The sequence below is a fragment of the Danio rerio genome, chromosome 7, assembly GCF_052040795.2.
Source record: "Danio rerio strain M-AB ecotype USA chromosome 7, GRCz13ab, whole genome shotgun sequence".
Lineage (NCBI taxonomy): Eukaryota > Metazoa > Chordata > Actinopteri > Cypriniformes > Danionidae > Danio > Danio rerio.
The window spans coordinates 46,893,879-46,916,442 of record NC_141027.1 but is presented as its reverse complement, the minus strand read 5'-3'; the positions used below and the strand labels follow the sequence as shown (position 1 = coordinate 46,916,442).

The following is a 22,564-nucleotide window of genomic DNA, read 5'->3' as shown; positions in this document are numbered from 1 at the left end:
TGCCTGTTTCCTGACACTGTTAATCAAAGCTGCAAATGCTCAACATGCTCAGTCTTCTGGTCCATCATTGCATATATACAGTAGGCAGCTGTGCAAGAAATTTTCTTTTATAAATGTGCAATAATTAGATCCCTACAAATCCATTTTGGTTTGCTCTAAATTATTTTTTTAACTAAGAGATATTTACCTTCATGCTTTTTTTTTAAAATCGATGTCTACCCCAGACAGTTATTATGGCAATTAATTCACTAAATAAATTACATTATGCTGTACATTCTATTAATAATTAAATTATTTACAACATTTTATTATTATTATTATTATTACTATTATTATTATTATTATTATTATTAATTTATTTTTAATCTCTTTAATAATCAGGGGTCACCATAGCAGAATGAACCACCAACTTATCCAGTACATTGTTTTATTATTACAATAATTATTACTAGTATTAATAATTTTACTAATAAATTATTGGTTTATTATCAATTGTCTCTAATAGCACTAGCTTATTTAATGCTGGGCATCTGATAGCATAAAAGTTTAAAAAGTTAATTTGTCATTGTCATTACTAAACAGTGAGAATTAAGCACACGGGCAAGGACAATACATGATAATTAGATCACTGACCTTTGTACCAGCTCACACACTGCTTCCCATTGTGAGGTCAGAGGTCAAATGTCTCAACAACTCTCAGTCTGTTTACACAAGCCTTAAACAACTGCACAACACACTCTAAGGGGCAAAGATCAATAGGTCAAATCTCTAAACACCTGTAGAATGACTGCTGTTTCTATATATACTAGACAGAGAAAGACAGAAAAGTAAGGCCCAAAATGCAAGTCACACAATCCCAAATTTAATGAATTTAAGAGAAACATTTGTAGGACAGAGGCTCCAGCTGCAGATGGAAAACGGAGCAGGGAAAGGTGTAAGAATTGAGGACACAAGAAATAAGTAAAAGGAAGATGGAAAAGGAGAGAGAAAATGTGCTGATAGTACATCTACAGAAGAGCAAGAGAAGACAAAAGAGGGACACTGACACCACTAAGAGGAACAACAGTGGACAACTCTATGGATCCCAGTGTAAAGACCAGTGGGATTGTGTGGTGGCAGTGGGTGGGTCCCCTTTAAAACCTGACGTGTGGGGGGAAAGATGCCCCAAACCTCCCCAACCCCCTCCAGCTGAGCGCCAAGGCTGCACAGATGCAAACTCCCCCCTGACCGTTCGCTTGCCAAGACGAGCTTCCGAACCCACACCAGCTGGGAGCCCTCTGATGAGGCCAACACATCCATTTCCGTGGTAACCGTGCCCCTCTCCCCCTGTCCTCGCCAACGTACACACATGCACACACACACACACATAAATACAAACACACACAAAAACTCCCACCCCCCACATCACATATTTGCCAGCAACAATATCACGGCACAGGAGCAGAACACAGCTAAATACTGCCACTCGTACACGCAGGTGAATGAAACACAGGACAAACCTACCAATGATCAAGTTAAAACACAACATCCTGTTTGTCTAATATCACCCCTTGTGTAAGAAAAAAAAAGGTAAAAACATTACATTCACATCTGGCTCTGAGCAAAAAAGCGTGAGACAGGAAGCCAGACCCAAATATCAATCCTAAAGCATTTAGGTGTTAGCTCAGCTTTTTTAACCATATTGACCGATCTACACTTAACAGCAAGAAAAGACATGATGTAATGTTAGAACCGACAGCACCTCACACAACCCAGACAATGTGAAACTTACAATTACAGTTTAAAACAAACCTAACGGCTTGCTGAACTGGTTGACCTTTTTGGACAATTAACGTATGAGACACAACAGTAACACTTTATTTTGAGGTGTCCCCGTTACAGATGTTCCATGTACTTACAATCGTAATTAGAATTGATTATGCATAAATACATGTAACTAGTCCTAGTCAGATCACATTGGGTGTCGTGGGGAGTCATAAATGACAACTGGGATTCGTGACACAAGATTCACTCATTTCTTCTTGTATAATGTGGCATAGTTCATGACAACCGATACCATGTCGGCGATGCCTCACGATACCATTGCATCCGTCTTTCGGATGAGACATTAAACAGAGGTCCTGACTGTCTCTTGTAATTAAAAATCCCATGGCGCTTCTCGTAAAGAATAAGGGTGCAACCCCGATGTCCTGGCCAAATTCCCTCTAGGCTCTTACCCATCATGGCCTCCCAATCATCCCCATCCGCTGAATTGGCTCTATTACTGATTCTCCACTACACCTGTATAGCTGGCGTGTGGTGAGTACACTGGCGCCGTTGTCTTGTGGCTGCCGTCACATCATCCAAGTGGATGCTGCACACTGGTGGTAGTGTGGAGAGACCCCCCTCACGGTTGTGAAGTGATTTGGGTGTTTGGCCATACACGATAAATGTTCTATATAAATACATTACATTACATTACAGAAAGTCTAGCATGTTTAATTTTTTCTCCAACCTTCACTGCGAGTACCATCACGTGGGTGACAGTGGACAATAGGAGCACAACATTTATCAGTTATATTAGCAGGTGCTGATGTTAATATGTGGGTCAGATAATCATAAAATAGGCTGCATATTTATTTGTGGGTCTCGGATGGATAAGATCAATCAATATAAGATCACAAATATGCAGACATCTCAATTGTCACAACAACTTTCTGAGTTCTCTCAGCCTTTCAACTGAGTTTGTTCTTCCAAGGTAATCTAGAAACACATTCAGTGCTGCTAATACATTGTAAAAGCGCATCTTGCTTATTCATATTACTTGATTAAAAGTATTAAATTGAAACTCACAGGCAATGGATTATTTTGTCACTAAAAATGAAAAGTTTAATATGTTAAATAGCATTTTTTTAATTATTATTATTATTATTAAATAATATAAGAAACTGTAAATATTTCAATGTAATTTTATTTAGGCTAGATTTTATTTTATTTAACAAACCAGTTTGTGCTTTGGTGCTAAAGCATATAGCGGACTGGTTTTGAAGCACTTCGCCTCAGATGTTATTCACTATTCTTGTTTATCTAGTAGATAACTAACAAAAAAAAATACATTACAATTAAGATACAAATTATATTAAACTAAATTTGTTTCAAAAAGTTCTTTTCCTAAAAAATATATGAATTATTTTTTGGTTGTGCCAATCCACTACTCAACTGTACTGGTAGATGATTTGTTCCGGTCCGTTCTGCAAATATTTTAATGTCATTATTTGTCTTGAGTCTTGAGCATCTGATTTTTCTTTGCTGCTGATGTGCTTTCATTTTCTCTTTCTCACTCACAGCAAGTTTAGGTGAGGATGTGTTTAATAGGCAGCCCATGGCTGTAAAAAATACTTTTAGATAAAAAAAATATCTTAATATTAAAAAGGAAATATGTAGTTCTTCCTACCAATGTCATAACGAATGCCCTTAAATAATGTAGCCTAGTTGTCAGCAAGCATCAGCATTTATTGAGATTGACATAAGCTAAAACACATTGAAATTAATGAAAAAAAATTTTGTTATAGCAACACTTGTGACTGCTTTGGGAAAAAAAAAAAAAAAACGCTTGACATAGATATCATGGAATAACTGATCGTGATGGAATGTGTAGTCTGGCACATTTGTTACTCACAACAAGTCAAGATTTTATAAAGATAAAATTGCATAATCTGACATAGTGACTTTCATTACCGACAATAAAAATCATGTGATCTGACAGGGGCTTAACACTAAACCTAACACACATTCTAACCCTGTAAGTACAGTAGTAATTAATTATTACTGGTAGTTAAATGAAATGTAAACTGTAACCAGGAAAGTATAGGCACTACTTCTTTTCAATAAATGAATGCTATTCAACAGCACTATAGTTAAGACTAACTTCAGCCAAAAATGAAAACTTGTCTGGCACCATATTAATCAACAATTTTGCCATACTGTGTGAACTCTCACTGAGATCCTATCAAAAACGTATGACTGACATCTGTTGGACCAACCATGGGCCGAGCACAAACATGTTCTCTCACTCCCTCATGCACTACACAAACACACACATATTCTTTGGCTGTGTGTTACTCAAAGCTATTAGCTTACTCCACTTCTGGCATATCCATCCTCAGGGTAATCCAGTGAAGGAGAGACGCACGGCTGGGGAATAATGCGGTATTGTTGTGGGAATGTGAGAGATAGGGAAGAGGAGACAAGACAGCATTTATCAAGAGGAGCTGGTAAACATATAATCTCAATAAACTGCCAAGGTCAGGCAAACCGCACCTGGCAGACATGAAGTGTTGAGGAATGGAATGGCATGAAAGAGGAATTCAGATCTTGGAACAGGATCAGTGGCTGTTCCAGGTAACCTTGGGGTCTTTGTGTTCTTAGAAAGAGGTCTCCCAGTTTTGCACAGCACTCACTTGCAACTTGCTTGCTCCGTCAAGTGTCCTGTCCTTTTAAAATGTTGGTTTGGTGGCAGCTAGTTGAGTTCTTTTTTTTAAGTGCCGGGGCTTCAGTGTGTACTATACAAAACCGGTAGCGGGCATGCTAACACCAAAGCTGTGCCAAAAACAACAAGCCAAGCAAGCAGCTGTGCACTAGTGGGATGGCTTGCCTGGAGAATCAAAGATTGCTGCTGAAAAAGAATAACAACATTTCAAAGAAGTGGTCTTCTTTATTACCGTTAGTCACAGTCTGGAAATAAAGAGACAGAATCGCAGGCCATGAAAAAACCATGTGTCCACATGATCTTAATAGAGACCGCTCAGGGTTAGTTTTAGGAGGACAAGTCTCCCTCATTGAGAAGTGTTAATGAGCTTTCATCAGGACATGCAGATGAAGAATAGGATGAGTTAGCAGGCTAGCAGATGGGTGCAAGTCCATTGAGATATGAAGGAAATGGTGAAGCAAGAACTAAGGAAGTAAAAGCAACAAAATGAGGTATAGTCTACTCTGCATCCAGACAAAAAAAAAACAAAACTCTATGGCGCCTGGGCTACAAGACCTCTGTTTTCCCAACTGAAAATGCCTTTACCAGTCAAATCTTCTTGAGTGCAAGCTATGAGTTAATGTTACATTCCAGTTAGTCTGTGCTCCTAGAGGAATTTTATATTCCAAATGCACATACGATATCCAGTCTTTTTACTCCATTACAGTAAAGAGAGAGTGCTCTTAACCATTTCAGATGTTTCCTAAGGCGCAGCACCTGGGGCTCCCCTATTGAAGAATCACTCAAAGATCAAACAGCTAATATTCTTTGCTGTAGCGAAACCACTGCATTAACACCTAATGTCTCAGAATCACATTTCCGCTCTCACTTTACGCTATGATCGCTAAAAAGCCGCATTATCGTTAAAGCTCCAACCTTAAGAGAAATAAAAAGGTCTAAAACATCATCTTTTAAGTGGCAAATTTGGTCATTAACCAGCAAAAGAGTAAGAGATCTTTAACGGCACACTGTTTGACCATCTAAAGATGAGGAAAGTGATAGAAAGGCACAAGAGACGCAGATGCGAGGAAGATGAACGGAGAAAGGATACCTCCCATTCTCGCGCCTTTGGTGAAAAACACTCAAGCCAGCGGTTAACCTCCATTCCCTCAGGACAGATACTGGAGCATCTGGCTGCTTATAATACCCTCAGCGGGGACAGAAAGGGAGGATCCTGTGAAAGAAAGAGGGCGTCCACGTGCCTGTAACCTTCCAAATAGTCTGTGGCAATCAGCCACTGCCAAAAGGCCTTAGCTCTCATCTCCCATTACCAGTAAGGCAAAAGCAAGCCCTGAACTCCAGTTTACCATAACCAATTACCAGACACCAGGGAAGGGACCCTGACCACTTCGAGCCAACCTGACTTTTTATCTCAGTCCTGTACTGCTTCAATGGATCAGAGCCTGCTGCTGCTGCAGCTATTGCACCTGCTGTAGAAACTCTGATATACTGTGTCAGCTGCACTGTTTGAGGCTAGCATTCCCAAACAAACAGCTATATCCACTGAGATCATTACAGAAAGTGCTATCTGACCACCTGATGCTTCAAACTGTTGTATATTAAGAAAAAATGCCAGAAGTGGCATACAGAAAACTGCTTTCTTCTTCTAAGACAGCGGAACAGTAGACAGCAGCAACAGTTCTTTTGACTGATGAAACACCAGTTAATTTCTGCCAGCTATGTCTGTATAAAGCCTCCAGTGAGCTTTGTTTCACAAAGCCATTACACAGTGAGTCTTCAGAGGGGACGACTTATCTAAAATCAGTGTTTAGTCCCTCTGTTCCTACTGTGGTCTCCAGCAGTCCCTCTTCAGCTGAAACTTCTTCAGTCACCACTGCTGTTCCTTGATGAGAGATCATCTGGTCAGACTCCTGAATTTTGACTGAACAGGGTGGGACACTTTCACGAACAGAAAAGAAAGTATTTGAAAGGAAATCTGTGCATAGAATGTTAATAACTCCATGTTGAAAAAAATCAAATTGTCATTTTTTACTCGAAAAAGGAAAAAGTAATACATGTCTTTTCTGCCTAAAGGCTCCACTTAAGGCAAATTATCATTTACCTTTCGAGGGCTGCCAGATCATTAGGCAGGGACATTAAAATCAGCCACCGCAGCACCAGAGGGGGCCAAAGTGGAACCAGTGCCCGGTACATAGCTCAGCATGCATGAGCAAGAGCATGTGTGTGTGTCTCTATGTGGAAAAAAATAAGTGTGTGCCAGCATGCGTTTGTGTATATGTGTGTGTGTGTGTGTGTGATGACATCAAAGCTTCCAGCAGTCAAGGGTTTGCCATGTGTCCAGAATCATTTGACATGAGCAGATGCATCATTAAAACCTTGCCACACGCACAGTTTCCTTTGCCAGACACCACAGCCATTCTCACTCTAGCTGTCATTAGCAGTCTTCTTTATTCCGTCTCTCCTTCGTATCTCACATTTATTCTACAACCATGTACCGATCCAACAAGGTGAGAGATCTTTTCCTATTTCTCTAAACTGGTCATAGGGCTTTTGGCATGTATCTGTCAGTTAACCAGGTTGCTGGATCACTTGAGCATGTCACTTTTTCTCTCTTTTTTTTGTTCTTTTTCCCCTCTCTGGCCAGACGGTGACATCCCAAGGTCCTCTCATTAAATCAAACTGACTAGTTGGGTGTGTGGCGTGGCCAGTGACCACCTTCTGATGTTCAGCCAGGGATATGTGAAGAAACAGACCTTACCTTCTTCTGAGGGGCTGGCATATGGCCCCAGCACAGCTGCTTTACTCCTTCCCCTTCTCATCTTCTTCCCTCCCTTAAATCGTTCTGTGTTTGGTCCTTCTCCTCCTCTTGGTCAATGCTACTGTCAAGCCTGTACTTCAGACATGTCCACAAACATTCACACACCAGACACAAACCCAGCTGTTTGAGGAGCACCAGACTACCAGACATTGGCGGTCACCACCTTTTCTCCTAAGGAAGAGGATGTTGTGTCTTTGCAAGTTATGTCTCACTATAAAGCAAGACTTCCAGGTTTAAAATAACAACTCCAACATTTCCGGGTGAAAGGACAAAGCAAACTGTCCATTGTGGAAAAGGGGAAAAATATCCATTGAGTGGTGATTTCTTAACAATGAAGTTAAAAAATATCTTTGGAGGTACACCTGAACAATGCTCCAGGAAGGGCTGGGGTGAATACCGCTGGGAAATGAAGAGCTGGCGCAGGGATCAAAGCTTGGCTTTGACGCAGCATTGTCTTTAAATGATCCAGACTGTAAATAAAGCACAAGTGTTCTGTAAATTCAGTATCTGTCTAACTGTCTGTCTATCTATCTATCTATCACGCTATATATCGATCTGTCTGTCGAGCTATTTGTCTATCTGGTCGTAAAATAATCATGATCTATCTATCTGTTTATCTAGCTATAAATCTATCTATCTGGTCATAAAATAATTATGACCGACCGACCGACCGACCGACCTACCTACCTACCTACCTACCTACCTACCTACCTACCTACCTATCTATCTATATATTTATCTATCTGTCTGTCCGTCCGTCCGTCCGTCCGTCCGTCTATCTAACAATCAATCAATCATATATATATATATGATTGATATCTATCTGCCTGTCTGTTTATCTATCAGTCCGTCCGTCCGTCCATCCATTCATCCATCCATCCATCCATCCGCCTGTCTGTCAGTTCATTTGTCTATCTATCTATCTATCTATCTATCTATCTATCTATCTATCTATCTATCTATCTATCTATCTATCTATCTATCTATCTATCTATCTCTGTCTGTCCGTCTGTCAGTCCGTCCGTCTATCTAACAATCAATCAATCAAATATATATGATTGATATCTATCTGTCTGTCTGTTTATCTATCAGTCCGTCCGTCCATCCATCCATCTGCCTGTCTGTCAGTTCATTTATCTATCTATCTATCTATCTATCTATCTATCTATCTATCTATCTATCATCTATCAATCTATCTATCTATCTATCTATCTATCTGTCTGTCTGTCTATCTAACAATCAATCAATCATATATATATATATATATATATATATATATATATATATATATATATATATATATATATATATGATTGATATCTATCTGTCTGTCTGTTTATCTATCAGTCCTTCTGTCCATCCATTCATCCATCCATCCATCCATCCATCCATCCATCCATCTGCCTGTCTGTCAGTTCATTTGTCTATCTATCTATCTATCTATCTATCTATCTATCTATCTATCTATCTATCTATCTATCTATCTATCTATCTATCTGTCTGTCTGTCTATCTAACAATCAATCAATCATATATATATATATATATATATATATATATATATATATATATATATATATATATATATATATATGATTGATATCTATCTGTCTGTCTGTTTATCTATCAGTCCTTCTGTCCATCCATTCATCCATCCATCCATCCATCCATCCATCCATCTGCCTGTCTGTCAGTTCATTTGTCTATCTATCTATCTATCTATCTATCTATCTATCTATCTATCTATCTATCTATCTATCTATCTATCTATCTATCTATCTATCTATCTATCTATCTATCTAACAATCAATCTCATATATATATATATATATATATATATATATATATATATATATATATATATATATATATATATATATATATATATATATATATATATATATATATATATATATATATGATTGATATCTATCTGTCTGTTTATCTATCAGTCCGTCTGTCCATCCATTCATCCATCCATCCACCTGTCTGTCAGTTCATTTGTCTATCTATCTATCTATCTATCTATCTATCTATCTATCTATCTATCTATCTATCTATCTATCTATCTATCTATCTATCTATCTATCTATCTATCTATCTATCTAACAATCAATCTCACATACATATATATATATATATATATATATATATGATTGATATCTATCTGTCTGTTTATCTATCAGTCTGTCTGTCCATCCATTCATCCATCCATCCATCTGCCTGTCTGTCAGTTCATTTGTCTATCTATCTATCTATCTATCTATCTATCTATCTATCTATCTATCTATCTATCTATCTATCTATCTATCTATCTATCTATCTATCGCAGACAATTTTAATTACTTAAAACGTATCCACTTTCAAGTCTTTTTAATCCAAAAGTCAATACACAAGATTCTATTTATTTATTTTCTAAATCCTGCCCGTAATTAAGAACAACAGCCATCAATGACATATATTCATGTGTCATTAGGGTCAGAAACAGAGACAATGAGAAGAGCTGCTTTATCAGAGCACTAGATAGACAACAAGGACCAAGAGACCTCTAACCAGCCCTATCAAGCCGTCAAGAGCTCACTGCAGATACTCTCTTCTCTGTCTCCTTTACAAGGAGATGAACTCCTGGGCACAATTAAGAAGTGCACTCTGAGGACTTTCCTGACGTTTGGTTATAAACTACAGCGTGCCTCACATTTCAAAAACAGCAGGTTTTTGCTAGACACGAGAAGCGATTCGCACACCATACTTTACATGAGTCCCGGGGTTCAGCAGATCGGTGTGCAGTTGGGCCTGCAATAAACAGCAGATTTATGGAAAATATTTTCATCGTTTTGCCTCTGTCAATGCCAGAGTTTCAAATTAATTATTGATTAATCACTTTCTTTTTAAGCAAAAATGCAGACTAGCAATATCAAAGCACAGCGGAAAAAAGATTATAGCCCCAATTCAGGTTTGTTCCAATCATTCATAACCGTTGTATTGACAAATACCAACTTGCTAATCACTGAGCTTGAGAAATAAAAATGGTCAGCATTTCCCCCTGGACACACTAAAGCTGAAATATATCAGTTGTCTTTAACAAGCAAATCTTAGAGAACTAAAAAATCCTTTATGTGTGTGTGTGTCTGTCTGCATGCATGCAGCCGAACCAAACCCCAAAGCACAGCATCGAGACTCATGAAGGCAAATTCATGGATGCAGTGGACAGTGCGAACCCCCGGAGTAGCTCTGCTGTGGTCAAACCAGACCGAAAAGGTCAAGGTAAATTTTAGACCATGCAAGGAGCTTTAAAATATTCACGGTCAGCTTTTTAGCACATGTGACCACTCCAGACATAATGAGATGGGACTAGTAAATATTTGCCAATGGTTCTGACCATTCCCATGTGCTGAAGCCTATTTTGAATACAGAGGATGCTGGGGAGGCAAGCGGAGGGGGCACCTGATAACTAATTAGTACATTTGCACAAATAATTAGAATGATTGATTGATTTTTCACACAGAGGCGTGGAAGCCATGTCAAATGAAGATGGTCTGTCGTTAAGGACACAGTACTGGTGGTCTATCTGAAATCATCATTCTGAGCATATGCTGATAATAGGAAATGAGACAGACAGATGACATTAAAGACAGTAGAAAGACAAATTCTCCCTGGAGGTACACATTGTGAATTATTCTTGGGGGGAAAAAAACGGTCATCTTCAAATAACTCTAAAAACCTATAACTTCAAAAAATATCTAGGGTAATTGTAAGGGTTTTAAAGAGAAGATGTATTTTTAGCACTGTACATCCAAAATCAGAGTATTTCAGGCAATTCACTATGTGAGACCACTGAGACCATTTAGGATTCTTCACTTAAGTAGGCCCTCACATGGTCTACACTTGAACATGTGTTTCAATGCCAATTGTAGGGGGTTTCTTCAGTTCTCAGCCATTGTACAGAACAGTAACAATGCAGCGATTTTACCATATACATTTGAAAGTGAATCCACTGATTAAACAGTTGAAATCGACCTGAACATCTAAAGCACGATTTGAGCATTACCTTTCTCACTTCTAAGTAGAGAATGTATGATGTACTGTAAGTAAAATATTTCTTTATTTCTGTGATTATAACTATTTTGGATAGTGCTTTGACATAGTGCATAAAGATCCTGTTGTACTTCAAAATAAACCGAACTGAAATGAACGTTCGTTTTGAGTCCGTTTTGCACGTTTGAAACAACTCAACTGCTAAACACCTCTGAGACAGGATTGGTCTGTGATTAATATGCAAACATTAGAAATGTTTTGGAACTCTTTTGTTTGACGTTCCACTGATTCATATCATCTCAATAATCAGTCCTTTATCCTAGCATTATGTGGGCATCACAATTAAACAACTAAAGTACTTGAGGGTGGGTCAAAGCTTATGTTACTCACTGGTGAGTAGGTGAGAGTAAGGTGGACAGTGAATCTATCAAATGCAATACAAAATAAAATTATGTCTTAGATTTAAATCAAGAAGCTTGAATCAAGAAGCAATTTCTAGACAAGCAACTATATATAGTCTTGTCTAAAGAAATATGCCAAATGTAAGTGAGCTTTTCCTTAAAACAAGCAAAATAATCTGCCAATAGGGTAAGCAAAACAGTACTGTTTTTTCCTTTTGACATAAGATTATTTTCCTTATTTTATGAAACAACGCACCTAATTTTGACAATTATTTGTCAAAACAGGACAATATGTTTTGATTGTCTAGAAAACTAGAAAATTGACTTGATTTAAGAATGTGTAGATATATTGACTAAAAAAAAGACAAAAAATGTAGGTAAGAAATAATAAGACTTTTTAAGACTGCATTTTTAGATTCCTGATTATTCTGTGTTTATATTTTAGAACTTTTTTATGTATACTTATATTTTATTGCATGTTTGATGTTGTTGTAGCACTTGGGTCTTAGAAAAGTGCATTATAAATAAAATGTATTATTATTATTATTATTATTATTATTATTATTATTATTATTATTATTAAATGTTTTAGCATTTTGTAGAAATAATAATAAAAAAATAATATAAAAAATATATTATTAATAATAAAATAAATGCATCAACGGAATCTAGTGATTTAGAATACTTAGTTAATTTTGAAAAAAATCTATGAACAAATAATCACATATAGACAAATAATACACAAAACTAAAGCTGTAAATAGAGATAAGAGTATAATCTGATTTGCAGATAATACTGATGAACACATGGATGCATTAAAGGGATAGTGAAAATCATGTCAACATTTACTCACCTTTTACTTGTTTCAAACCTTTTTGAATTTATTTATTCTGTTAAACACAAAAGAAGATATTGTAAGGAAAGCTGAAAACCTACAACCATTGAATAGTATTTTTTTTTTTACTATGAAAGTACATGATTACAGGTTTTCAGCTTTCTTCAAAAATATCTTCTTTTGTGTTCAACAGAAGTAAGAAACTCATAAAGGTTTGGAACCACTTGACGGTGAATAAATGGTACAATTAAATTTTAAGCTGAAGTATCCTGAAAATAAAAAAAACAATTACACCATATACTTTACAAAACTATATTAAAGTAAGTATATATCATGACTGACTCATTAGGTATACATCCACACTATCAAAAAAAAAATATTACATTAGCTTTTTTTTTTTTAACTACTCATATAAAATAAGCTGAAACAACACACTTCTTGGGGCTTTATTTAGGACAACCTAATTGTTTATGTTCATTCCACTTAATTTTGCAAAAACGAATAAATTAACTTAATTCCTTTATGTTGTCTCAACACAAATCGATTGTGTGGTACCCAGTAGTGTGCAGCAACAAATTCCAAATACTCAAATTACTGTAATTGAGTAGTTTTTGTCAGGAATTGTAATTTTAAAAATGTGTACTTTTACTTTCACTTGAGTACATTTTTAGGGCAGTATCTGTATTTTGTTCTCCAATATTTTCCTTCAACCTGTATTCAATTCAACTTTTTTATTTTTCTTGTCCAATCAAATTGCAACATAAAGAACAACCTCGAGACACAAAACCATTACACACTGCATTTCACTGATAAGAATATGGCGGATGTCGACTGTATGATGACTGAAATGACCTAAAACAATAAATAAATGCACTGCAGAATGTTACATTTTCATACAGATGCACAAATTACATGTACTTGCTTCACCTTTCACTGTGTAATACTCACTACTCACTATATGCTCGATTACTTTCAAAAAGTACTCATATTTTGAGTAATACAGCTGAAATGTTTACTCTACTTGCACAGCACTGTAAAAGCCAATAAGTTAAGGTAACTCAAACTGTTTGAGGAAACCGATTGCAATAAACCATTAAAGTTTAAAAAAAAAATCTTAATGAGTATTGTGAACTTAAACCATTTGAGTAAATTAAAGTAATTTGAGCACAGAAAACCCCAATAATTAAAGAGAAATCAAATCAACAGAGAACTGCGAAACCCAATAAGTTAAGGCAAATATCTATATGAGTACTGTAAACTTACTCCATTTAAGTTGAATGGGGTATTTAATTAACTCATTACCTTCAACACTGAGTTTAAAACTCCTTTCAAATGAGTAGAATTAACTTTCAGTCGATTTTGAGTTTACTACAATCATTTCATTTGATAAAGTTGACTGTTGGGTTTTACAGTGTATATTTATGGGCAAGTAATGATACTTCTAATTGAGTATGATTTTTCAGTGGGGTGGCACGGTGGCTCAGTGGTTAACACTGTCGCCTCACAGCAAGAAGGTCACTGGTTTGAGTCCTGGCTGGGTCAGTTGGCATTTCTGTGTGTAGTGAGAATGTTCTCCCTGTATTCAGGTGGGTTTCCTCTGGGTGCTTCGGTTCAGCACAAAGACATGCAGTCCAAAGACATGGGTATGGGTATGGTTATAAAGACGGTATGGACATGGTCCAAAGATGTGGTTAAAGATTAATTTAATAGACTAAATTGGCCATAGTGCATAAGGGTGAAAGAGTGTGTATGGATGTTTTCCAGTACTGGGTTACAGCTGGAAGGGCATCAGCTGTGTAAAACATGTGCTGGATAAGTTGGCGGTAATTCCTCTGTGGTGATCCCTGATGAATTAAGAGACTAAGCTCAAGGAAAATTTTTGAGTGAGTGATTTTTCAGTACTCTTTCCACCACTGGTGGTGCCCAGCACTTTCTACAGTGCATTTAGAAAAAGAGCAAGGTTGCTTTAAATTCCGATTTTGTATTTTGACTTAAAGACGAAGGGCTCCAGGCTTTAATGTCCTGCTATTCATCTGAGTAATGTTTGCTGCGCCTTGAGCAAAGCACTTAAAAACCCAACTTTCTCCAAGGGCACAACAATATGACACAGTTTTCAGCGTTCTCACCGTAAATGAGAATTGCTTTTTACAACAAAACAAAAAAAGGAGAGTAAATAATTCCACACAGTCCATTACCAACAGGCGAGTCTAACGGAATGCATATAAGGCCACGTCCCATTCCTCTCCCCTGCTGCAGAAACGTGCACGCCAGTCTCTTAACATCAGTGTGAACACACACATTACGCTGAGCAAATAGATATTCTCTCTCATTATCCTGTCTTTTAAAGTAAAGGAGAGGCAGGCTGTTTGTGGTGGCCGCACGTAATTTCCCCCTCATACAGAATTCAAATATAGACAGTTAGGAAATGGGAAAGAGGCACTGAAAGGAAGAGAAGATGAGAATGAGAACCGAGAGAGAGAGAGGTTGATTTCTCCATCAGGCTCTTTTGTTGGTAGTGAGCAGTCAAGGGAAAGATTTGTCTTCATCTTCCTGGCTGGTTCTTACCGGGTTACTGTAACTGACACCTCACAGATTTTTTCGAGGGCCTCTGCGAATCTAACGCATGCCTCAAAATTCTTTAGCACTTTGTATAAGTCATTGTGTGTATTTTTTTTGACAGCGAGGAGAGCTGGAGTGAAGGAGAGAAGGGCAAGACGGGTACGGAGAGGTGAAAAGGACGTAACTGAAATAGAAATGTGAATTGGAGAGTAGGGGAACACAAGGAGGAGGGGTAGATAAGAGTATAATCCCTCTTATGTCAGGGACAGACTGGAGTGAGACAAGATTAGACGATACCTACCATACCGTTACAATTAGTCTCAGCCTTGACTTAGTCCTCACATTGAATGCCTCTCTAACAGGGTCAAGGAAAAAATGATTTAAACGTCTATATTTGTGCACTGGCTAAAAGAGTGGCGCACAATTTGTCTCTGTCTCTCTGTATTTTAGCAACATCTGGCAGTAGGAGATTTAGGTTAGACAAGTAATTAGTGCCACGTATTTGTCCTAAAGACAGGTGTATTTTCATTTAAAAATCACTTCATCACTGTGCCGGAGAGCAGCCGGCGTACACACACACACACACACACACACACACACACACACACACCCCTCCTCACCTTGGAAGCTTCGCAATGACAAGTTTGTTTGAGCTGATGTAAACTTGAAAGGTAAACTGCAAAGAGCCCTCAAATAGCTTTAAGAAAGTTTCGATATTTTACAAGCCTTTCAAATACTTTTTAGTCTCCATCAGCGAGCCGTATAATGATGCACATAATGATATAATAAAATAATATAATGATGCATATAATGCTCGTCAAATTTTACAGCTTGGTTTCCTCACTACTGATGAAATATTTGCAAGATCAAAATTTTGTCTGATCAAGAATATAATAAAACTCTTTGTTTTGGTGAAAAGTTATAACTATTTAAAATAACTGTCTTAGAGTTCATTTAGATCTGACAATACTTATCCATTATTGTCACATGATCATTTCATTTTATTGCCATTTTAATAATCTAATGTCACATATTTGGTGTCTGCATTAAATTAAATTTACAAAGTTGATACAGTGCTCAGCATATATAAGTACACCCCTCTCAAATTTCTCTTTTTTAACTTCATATTTTTATTAGGAAGCTATTTAATATTATATTTGGGCACAAACATTAGATTAGTCAGTACTCAAACCAAATCTGGAGCCCATCTAAAAAGATAACTTATGATTACTAGGTTCAAAAACTTGTACAGCCAAATGTATATGTTATAGAAAAATATTAAATACAAATTTTAAAAGGAGGAAAATTCAAGAGAAACAAAAAAAGGACATTTTGTTGACATTTTGTAGGTTCTTTTTTGTGCAATATTTTGCTTGAATTTAATTGTATTCTCTTTCAATTTCTACATTTGTTTGGTGACTAAAATGTTATTTTAATAAGAATATCTGTTTAACAAATCTGTTTTGTTTAAATGCACCAAAATACATTGCCTATATTTACTGAGAAATGGATACAAATATTAATTTTCAAAATGGGGTGTACTCATTTATGCTGAGCACTGTATATAAAAATGTATATCTTTGTAAAAATATAATACGTACTTTATATGTATCTATATACATAGCAAACCTATTAAATGCAAGAAAAATATATTCTTCAATCGCTTAAACAAACGTAAAGTGTCATAATAGGGGTGAAATAATAATGTTCATCATCATTCAGCCAAATACTAACATTTATATGAAGATGAAACAACACACTTTTTCTGACCTGAAAAAAAATTTGCAATCCTACAAAGCTTTATTTTATTTTAAATTATTAAAAATGCACTGAGGCAGCACGGTGGCTCAGTGGTTAGCACTGTCGCATCACAGCAAGAAGGTCACAGATTCAAGTCTCGGCTGGGTCAGTTGACATTTCTGTGTGGAGCTTGCATGTTCTCCCTGTGTTCGCATGGGTTTCCTCCGGGTGCTCCGGTTTCCCCCACAGTCCAAACACATGTGATAGAGGTGAATTGAATAAACTAAATTGTAGTTTATGTGTGTGAATGAGTGTTTCTGGGTGTTTCCCAGTACTGGGTTGCAGCTGGAAGGGTGTCTGCTGTGTAAAAACATGCTGGATAAGTTGGAGGTTCATTCCACTGTGGCGACTAATGTTTAAACTAAGTACTGACAAATGTTTCAATTATTTAAAATGTGTGGTTAACAAATGGGTGGATTGAAGAGGAGCAAAGCATTAAGATTTTAAAAAGACAATCAATTTTGATTTCTAACTTAATGTTGTATATAAACCACACAGACATGTATTTGGATGTATATCAATTAATACTTTTCTCAAACATAAACATATTTATGGACAAATTTTATCAATTGTGAGATATTTATGGACAATGTTATCACAAAATTTCTGATTAATTTGGATTTGTAAGGCATGATATTTAGCAATATGAAATTTGTTTTCTACAATGTTATGTTCATTTTTGCATTCTATAAATATTGTATCCTATAAATGTTGACATTTAGAACTTGTTATTTCCCCCCAAATAAATAACAACTAGTGAGAATGATGCGTGTTTTCATTTGATATTGAAAATCAGGGTTATTAAACAAAATATTTAGTTCTAAACTCAATGATTTAAAATTAAATATGTATAAACATGCCTAAAACAGACGAAGAGTTCAGATGCAAAAACCTCTAAATGCCATCTGAAATCTTTCTTCTAAATATGCCTTTTTGTCAGGCCCTTGTGTGCGAGTTCAGTAATATCAATTTTATGGCAAAGAATAAGTCCTTTTTGTGGTCTTTAAAGTGAAATAACTCAACGTAAACATAGAAGGAGAAAAAAAAATCATTTTCAGACAGCACTTATTGGTTTTTGCATCTAACCTCTTCATATTAATTTCTCAGACAAAACAATTGTAGCTACCAAAACCTTTTAATAATAATAATCGTCATCATCATCATTTGTAATGTAAAAATATTATTAATCTATAATTATAATATATAATCTCTATCACAATATTACATTATTATTGCATCATTATAGTATGGTAACTGATAACCCGACAAACATTTCTTTTAATTAAAGGAATGAAATTTAGGCTTTTTTTTCTATTATGATTCTAATAAAGCATGAATCTGCATATAGCATACAGACAGTAAATGGATAAAATATGAAACATGACAGTCTCTTCCATTAATACACGGTCATAGCTCTTTCTCCCTCAGATCTCAGCATAGTGCCCCTCTCTCCTTCACCGACTAATCATGTTGTTTGTTTCCATCGTAACTTTTCCAGATTGAGCGCTGAAGTCTTTTAAAATGGAAATGTACTTCATCATGGTCATTTGACACTGAGCGCTAATAAATCAAGGCCAGTCCTCTTCTACCGCGAATTAAAGTAAAACAAACAGCAGAGGAGCGGTCCTCTTTACAGGACCTAATGGAGGTCACGTTCACCCACACCATGCAATTAAATAGTCAAAGAATACAGAACAAAAGCTCTCAGCCTCATACCATCTCTTAAAAAAGGGATGGTGTTACGTTTCAGCACAAATAAATATCTATAAAACTCTTACCTGCCCCCATTTCACTTTATACGGAATGAAGCTGACTGGAAAAATGCATGAAATATAAGTCACGTCTAAATTCACTGAAACAATATACAGAATACTTTAGACTCATCTAACTAAAATAGTTCATGAAAATAAATCTAAGAGCAATAAGAAAACAATGAGATCAATTGTAATTCAGCTCGTTCCTCTGAATGGAATTATGAGCACGCAAAAGAAGAAAATTCAAGATATTCCTCGCCGTATAGGCTCAATCAAAATATTCTGATCCTTGTTACTGAATCTGAATATGTATGAACGTATCAAATATGCTGAATTTATTTTGAATATTTAATGAGATATAAAATATAAGTCTATTTCAGCAAACTAATAAAATCAGCCTTGTATGAATTCAACACAGATTGAAAAAAAGGAAAGAAAGAAAACAAAAAGAGTCAGTCAGACTCAGAGACAGAGAGAGGCGAGAGGTTCATCAACATGCAATGACAGAATAACACGGCCATACTTCCCCACATCAAGAGCAGTCAAAATATCAGTGTGCATATCTAAGCATCTGCACACCCTCCATCTATCTCTCTCGCCCGCCTCGCTGTGTCCAATCACACACCAGTCTCTCGCAATAAAACAAATTAACTGATTAGACATTTTAATTTCAGTTGTCTTTGACCTTGTAGAATATATTACTGATGTCTACATTGGCGAAGCGATAATACTGAGCTTTTTTTATTCGTGAAAACAGAGCTGCCCTATTTTCACCTCCTAAAAGAAAGATCCGCAAACAGGTTGAAGTACACGCATGCATACAAACATGCTCCTAATACACACCATCCTCTCCTTCCCACTCTGAAAACCCCCCCTTCTTCCCGCTCCGGGCGTCCAGCGGCGGAAGGGTTAAGCAGGGAATGCATTAACAAAAGAAAATTATAGCGTAAACAGTTCATAAAATCTCACAGCCCCCGATGTCGCGCTAGATCATTAAATTTCTGCAACAATTAGACCTTTTCTCACGGCGGCAAATTGGACCCGTTGCCATGGCAAATCTGAGCCCTTAAGTCATATATCTTTGATTGCGGAAAGGTCAGACGTAGACAGCCTAATAACTCAGGGGGCTGTTTGACAGATTTCATCCGAGCATGATCACATAACAGCACAAAACTATGTCGGCAGTTGTTAAAAGCAGGGAGGGGTCAGGGAGAAGGTTGAGGTTATGGAATGTTTGAGCTTGACTGAGCACAGCCCGATAATGTGCCTGACTGCATTTAAATCCACAGAAACGCCATGCGTCCATGTTTGGAGAGGGGAGGCCGCTCGGATGCGGACGCCTTTCGCTCGACTCTCCACCTTTTTCCTTTAGTGGTGTTTGAACGCGGCTGAGGCAACCAAAGGAAGAGAATTGCTGGCAAGCAATGGCAGCCTGTTGAGAATACAATGATTTAGCATGATTTATTTAGATGATGTCGCACACCCCCGATCACACACACATATGGTTGGGGAATTGTGCGGAGCAGCTTAGTGTAAGATGGCATCAAGCTAAAATCTATGAGCTCGACTCACTAATGACCTTGACATGTAAACTTTGAGGGAACAATAAGCTCTCTTTACTCAGCTAACGGCATTTGAGTGTGATTTTAGGAGTAATCCTTAACCCTCCCCTGTAGGCTTTGCTGGCATTTCAGCTGCCTTTCCCACAGGTGCCTGAAAAAGCAGTGACAACAGCGCCATCTGCTGGCCCCAGGCAGGAACTTGGACGGTATGGTTTCCCATCTTAAAAAAAAGAGAGGTAGATAAAAGATGTTGTGACCGGGTATAATTAACTTTCAGTGTGCATGTTTGTGTGTGTGTGTGTGTATGAGAGATGGGAAAGTGCCGAGTTGTTGCTTGTCTTTGCGCGTGACTGAAAGATACTTTCCCTGTCCCCAGACCTAGATATCAGGGGCCCTTGGGAAAGTGTGACAATGAGAGTGTGCACTTGAGTGAGTTAATGTGAGGGTGGCTCAGCTGGACAGCAGATGTCTACCTCTCAGTCCCCTTCCATCTCTGTCTCCTCCTTTCCACCTCCCTCAGACTCTTTCCTCCACATCTCTCACCCTTTATCTTCTTGTTCTTCTCAGCCTCTGTAAGTCAATGCAAGGTCATGGGTTATACTTTTTTAGGGAACACAAATACATATACCAGGAATACTTGACATGCTTAATCCAAAATATCAAGAATATTTAAGATATTGTTTCAATACAAAGAATTAAAAGCTGATTTTGAATAGAATTATTATCATTATTATTATTACCACCACCACAATTTTTTTTATATTACTAATGAGAGCGTCACGGTGGCGCAGCATGTAGCATGTAGCATGATCGCATCACAGCAAGAGGGTTGCTGGTTTTAACCATGGCTGGGTCAGTTGGCATTTCTGTGTGGAGTTTGCATGTTCTCCCCGTGTCCGTGTGGGTTTCCTCTAGGTGCTCCGATTTCCCCCACAGTCCAAAGACATGAGCTATAGGTAATTGGATAAGCTAAATTGTCAACAGTGTATGAGTGTGTATGATGGGTTGCAGCTGGAAGAGCATCTGCTGCATAAAACATATGCTGGATAAGTTGGCGGTTCATTCTGCTGTGGCGACCCCAGGTTAATAAAGGGACTAAACCGAAAACAACATAAATTAATGAATATTACTAATGATAACAGTCATCAAAGTATTTTCCCAGCAAATGAACAAAGCAGGCGATGCAGTGGCGCAGTAGGTAATGCTTTCACCTCATAGCAAGAAGGTCACTGGTTCGAGCCTCGGCTGGGTCAGTTGGTGTTTCTGTGTGGAGTTTGCATGTTCTCCCTGCGTTCGTGTGGGTTTCCTCCGGGTGCTCCAGTTTCCCCCACAGTCCAAAGACCTGCGGTACAGGTGAATTGGGTAGGCTAAATTGTCCGTAGTGTATGAGTGTGTGTGTGTGAATGTGTGTGTGGATGTTTCCCAGAGATGGGTTGCAGCTGGAAGGGCATCTGCTGCGTAAAAACATGTGCTGGATAAGTTTGTGGTTCATTCCACTGTGAGAACCCCATAACAATAAAGGGACTAAGCCGAAAAGAAAATGAATGAATATATAAACACAGCAAGGATCCATTCAAATGAAAAATATATATAGTGTAAAATATAGTGTGAAGTGTATAGTGTATTATTATATCGGTATCACTTTATTTTCATGGTCCCTTTAACGCATATGTTGAGTTTAAATTACATTGCATCTACATGCCAACTAATTCTCATTTAATTAAAAGCAGACTGTTAGGTTGGGGATAGTGTAACTTGCAAAGTTTCTTATAGTCAGTTAAATGTCTATTGAAGGAGCAGTATCAGCAGATATTAAGCAGACAGTCTACTAATACTCAAATGAGAACTAATTGGCATGTAGTTGCAACTTTTAGTCAACAACATGTGCAATAGGGACCACCAAAATAAAGTCTTACCAATTATACCATATATACACTACACTTTTGTCAAATACAATATCTAAACTTAACTGCAACAACTTAATAATTACTAACTAATCATACTAATTATTAATAAGCAGGAAATTAAGAATCTGCTGAGGCAAGGTTTATATTTAATAGTGTTTTTCCATATTAAAGTAACAACAATATTGTATTTCAAATGAATGTTTTTCCCTTTTATCAAAAAATTAAAAACAAAGTATTGGGCAACACTTTATTTTGATTGTCTATGTGATTATTAGTAGACTGTCTGCTTAATATCTGTTGATACTGCTCCTTCAACAGACATTCAACTTACACTAACTCTAACCCCAACCCAACAGTCTACTTATAAACTAATGAGAATTAGTTGGCATGTATATGCAATTTAACTTAAATTTAACAAATAGACCA

At 37.1% G+C, this 22,564-nt stretch overlaps 1 protein-coding gene across 16 annotated transcripts in view; it reads right to left on the bottom strand.

Annotated features, from left to right (window-relative positions):
• Positions 1-22,564, bottom strand: part of znf536 (zinc finger protein 536) — a 497,364-nt gene that overhangs the window by 450,182 nt on the left and 24,618 nt on the right. For 10 of the 16 annotated variants that reach the window (XM_087261688.1, XM_087261685.1, XM_087261694.1 and 7 more), the window contains exon 3: positions 20,705-20,801. The exons of 4 other annotated variants lie outside the window; for them this stretch is intronic. The gene's annotated coding sequence lies outside the window, so the exon portion shown is untranslated. Of the gene's footprint in view, positions 1-7,226; positions 7,413-20,704; positions 20,802-22,564 lie in introns of those variants that run through there. 2 more of the 16 variants (XM_087261709.1, XM_087261707.1) reach the window with 2 other exon arrangements.